We start from the raw sequence: 4925 nt of genomic DNA, 5'->3' as shown, positions 1-4925 counted from the left end.
CCTCGTGATTGGCTTAGATATCCAAGGTTCGGTGGGCCGAGACCCGGGAGGCGACCAATGGTGAACCGCGCCGGGGATCGGACCAGGAACCCGCTTCTATGATTGGCTGAGGGAGTCGGACCGCTCCACCCTCTTCCCGCCGACGCTCGAGGAGGGGTTGACCCGGGCCCGGGACGCTGGTGGGGTCGGCTGCGTTTATTCGCGCAGGGGGCGGCGGGGACTCTGGTTTCTCGGCCTTGGGGTCTGCAGAGCCTTCCCTCCATTTCCCCTTAGGTGGCGCCTCCTGGAGACGCGCGTCGAGCGGTCACGCGTTGGGTTGCCTCCCGAGAGTGGGAGGCGCACCAGGCCACGAGTCAGGCACCCCGCCACCCCACAGCTTCTTGGCAGGTCGTGTCACTCTGGGCGAGCTAGGCCAGCAGGGGCACCTTTTCATTTTTCGAAGTGCTTTCTCCATACATTCATTTGAACTACCCAGCAGTACTAGGCGATGAGTAGTTTGTGAGCCCCGTTTTTTACGCGGGGACCCAGCAGGTAGAGGGTGAAGACCCCGACATGAACTCCAAAGCACTTTTTGAAGTATAGAGGCCACTGCTGACGCCCTTCCACTTTTCCCACCCTTGAGGCTCTTGGGGAGGCCTGAGGAGAAAAAAGGAAGGAAGGAATTCCAGCCAGTATAAATAAATCCTCCAGGGCCAGGGCCCCTTTGCAGGCTCTGGGGTAAGGTGGTGAACAAAGCAGAAGGCCCCGCCCTCCCAGAGCAACCAGGAGCAGCCCTGGTGCCCAGCTGAAACCTAAGTCTGGTGTGATTTACATTTCATCTGGAATTATAGGAAGTTTTTGAGGTGTTTTATTTTGGAAGGCAAACATGACCTACCCGGCCTTCTCTGTCTGGCCCTCCTATCTTTACAGTTGCCTCTTCTTTCACCCTTGCCCTGACACACATTTCTAGGAGGTTCCCTTGGCTGGCTTTCCTGGCTCCTCATTTCAGCCTCTTTGGTTAAGGAGCCACTTCAGGGATAGTTTTCCCATTTCCTTCACAGAGCTAGCATTCCACAGCTCAGACCCACCTTAAGCTACATTTATGGCACTGGTATACCCTTTCAGGTGCTCATAAAATAATGTGCATTATTCTGCCACATTATTTTATAGTTGTCTCTTTATGTGTCTCTACCCCAATAGACTAAGCTGTAGGGCAAACATCATCTTGTTTGCTTTTGTATTTAAGTTTCTAGCACAGTGCTTGGAGCATAGTAGACATGCCAGGATGTGTTGACCAATGGCTGAGTAAAGAATATAGGCAGAGGCTCAAGTATTCAATAGTAATTGAAGTCCAAAGAGTGAGAGGTTGTTTACACTGGACTTGAAAAGGGAATAGTCTAGACCTGTCTTAACACAACGGCTATGTATGGCTACAAGTATGTGGGAAACTCAAATTGAGAAGCCTCAAGAATAAAACACAAACTAGGTTTCAAAGACTTAGGAAAACAAACAAAAAAAAAGATGGTGCAAAATACTTCATTAATATTTCTCATTAATTATATATTGAGATGATACATTTTGATATATTGGATTGAGTAAAGTAGTAAAGTCATTGTCACCTGCTTTATTTACTTAAAAAAATTTTTTTGTTGTTGTAGATGGACACAATACCTCTCTCTCTTTCTCTCTCTCTCTCTCTCTATATATATCTATATTTATATATATTTATATATATATTTATATATATTTATATTTATTTATAAATATTTATATTTATTTATTTTTATGTGGGGCTGAGGATTGAACCCAGTGCCTCATATGTGCTAGGCAAGTGCTCTACCACTGAGCTAAAACCCCAACCCCTTTATTTACTTTTCTAAGGTGGCGACTAGAAATTTTAAAATTTAATATTTGTCTTGCATTATATCTCTAGAAGCTACAGTCCTGAGGAGGCATCTTCAGTGTGCAAAGGGTACAAAATAGTTCCATCACCTCCAAACCTCCCTCCTGTTGCCTGTTTGAAATCCCACCCAAGCCCCTGGCATCTGCTGCTCTGTTCTTGGCCACAATAGTTTTGTTCTTTCCAGAAGGTCAAATAAATGATTATATGAGAGCCAACCTGGAGCCCATTAATTTTTGCTAGATTCAAAGCTTCCCTCTTTCATAGGGAATCTACACATAATTGTACCTTATTTACGGACTTGATAACTCGTGAAAACAGAATATGTAGGAATAGGATATTCTGAGCAATAACTCCTCAGGTTAACTGGGAATTAAGCAAAATCCTTTTCTAGTTTTGTCATATTATAATCTTTATGAAATGTGAGTCTCTATTTTTTTTTCAATATAGACCCTAATGAACACAATTTTTGTAAATTAAGGAGCTCAATAAATACCAGAGTCCTAGAAACAGCATTTTCTTATATTTGTACAGTACAGTTAACTGAGATCATTTGGTCTTTACAACCAGCATGAGGGGTGGCAATGCAGAGAACTATTGATTTGTTATTATTAACAAATGGAGACATTAGGACTAAGACTCAGAGGTTAAATGATGTCTTGTTGTAAATAGTGAAGCTGAGATGTAGCTCCCATCTTCTGGATATTTGCATCTGATGAATCTATTTCCTTGATTATGGTGTGAAACACATTTTAGTTTCCATTCCGTGAATAAAAGTCAAAGTGTTATAATAGAAGTTCTTGTGTAGTTTGCAGACCAGTTACATCAGAATGCTTACTGAAATGCAGATCCTGGACTCCACAGAATCCCACTGAATCTAACCCTCCAGCAGTGGGGCCCAAGTACCTGCTTTTAAAAAATGGTCTCAAGTTATTCTTATGTGTGCTAAATTTAGGAGATGGGACTGATTATATATCGATCCTGGAATGTCTCCAAGGATTTTACTCTTGTTTTAAATAAAGCCCCATTTGGGGGATTTCTTTTCCCTTACAAAGTGAGGTTTCTACCAAAAAGCCAAGTTTATCCAGAAAACTATAATAAGCTAACTTCTAGATAATCAAGGCTTTTACTCTTATTGCCTTGAGTTTCTCAAGAACTCTTAGAAGTTTTTGAAGTCTCCAAGGCAAGACTTGAATGGATCTAGGGGAGTTGGCTTTCTTATGCTAGTGAATGTCCAGTTATCATTGGACATTCATTCACTCATGTTCTGATGATTTTGGCTGCATGTAACAGAAAACCCTGATTCCAGCAGCTCCAAAAACAGAGGTGCTTGTTAGTCCGCATAACAAATCTGAATGTAGATGGGCCCAGAGTGGTTTAATTTGTTAGTCAGGGGCAGTGTGAAAGATCCAGTTCTTCCTATCTTTTGCCCACTCCTTCTCAGGTTACCTCCCCTGGCAGTAGTGAAAAACAGCCATAGTTCTAGGTGCTGTAGCTGATAGATCAGTATCCAGCAAAAGAAGGGGAATGGATTTGGGGAAGTCAACCATGTTTGCAGCACATTCATTCTGGGATTAATGATGTGTAGGAATTGTGCAAAGTGCTTAGGATATAGTAATGAATTAGAAATCTTGCCCTAACAGATTGTTGTAGAGGATTCAGAGAGATCAACAAGCAATTATAAACCAATGTGATAAGTGCTATGATAAGGAATTATAGGATGCTATAGAAGAAGCACATGAAGGTGTGTGTGGGGGTGTGTGTATGCAGACTAGGCAGAGATGCCATGGGGTGAGTGGGAGTTAGGCAGGTGAAACAATGCATTGGGTTTTAAGGGATAAGATCATTCCAGGAGAGTAATGCCACATACAAAAGCTCAGAGCTATATCAGGGCTAGGGATATAGCTCAGTTGGTAGAGTGTTTGCCTTGAATTCACAGGGTCCTGGGTTCAATCCCCAGCACCACAGAAACTCAGAAGAGAACAAGAGGATGTGGTATTTGGATAATCAAAAGGAGAGCAACTGGCAGACTTTTAGAAGAGTCATCCCCATGTTTGAAATGATCATTCTGGCTGCAGGAAGGGGAGTGAATCAGGAAAGGTGGTGAGCAGGTGGGAGGCCAGGTAGGAGGACATGATGAAAATCCAGGTAAGAAGTGATGGGCTTATAAAGCTCAGGTGGTACTGGTAGATATGGAGAGGAGATGGACATTAGAGATACTGAAGGGGAAGACAGGAAAAAGGAGGTGGAGCCCAAGATGCTTTCTGGGTGTCTTGCCTGGATGACAAGGTAGATGGGAATGTTTACCAGCAAGTCAGAGAGTAGGTTTAGGGCCAGACTTGTAGGTAGAGTGGGAGGCTGGATGAGTCAGAGGTCTTCTGGTCTGATGCAAAGAAATGATAACCGGACATCATCAGGGTATGAGGAAAGACAAACTGTGGGAGCTCATCTCCTGTATCCCTTCCATTTGGGCACTGTTGTTGTCTTTCCAGAAAGTCAGTGAATCAAACTGAGGAATTAACTACAGCACAGTCATCTCAGAAGGCATCATATATTTTGAAAGGAGATAATAACAGCTATAACATATTTCACATGAAAATAGTTTTATTGCTTTTTTAATCATGGGATATACTCTTCTAAACAAAGCAAGTTATACAGGAAAGTACAGAGAAGAAAGTAAAAATCATCTCCAATTTCTCATGCAAAGCTAATTAAGGTTTCCATTTTCATGACATTGCCTTTAGACCTTTCTCTGAACCCATATATATGCGTGCGTGTGTCGTGTATATATGTAGTGCATATGTGTGTATATCTATCTATATTTATTTATATGACTTTACAAAATGTTAACTTTACATGAGTTTTACAATTTGCTTTTGAAAAACTTGACAGTATGTAACAGCTATTTCAAATGCTTTCTTTGTATTCCAGTGAGTGTGATTGTGTGTTGTATATGTAGGTGTGTGTTTGTGTGTGTACTCGTATGTGATGTATTTTAATCAATCGTCCTATTATTAAAGGACATTTGTTTCCAAAGTTTTGTTAT

This window comes from Marmota marmota, unplaced genomic scaffold (genome assembly GCF_001458135.2).
Source record: "Marmota marmota marmota unplaced genomic scaffold, marMar, whole genome shotgun sequence".
In the NCBI taxonomy this organism is placed as follows: Eukaryota; Metazoa; Chordata; class Mammalia; order Rodentia; family Sciuridae; genus Marmota; species Marmota marmota.
This window is presented reverse-complemented; position numbering follows the sequence as displayed.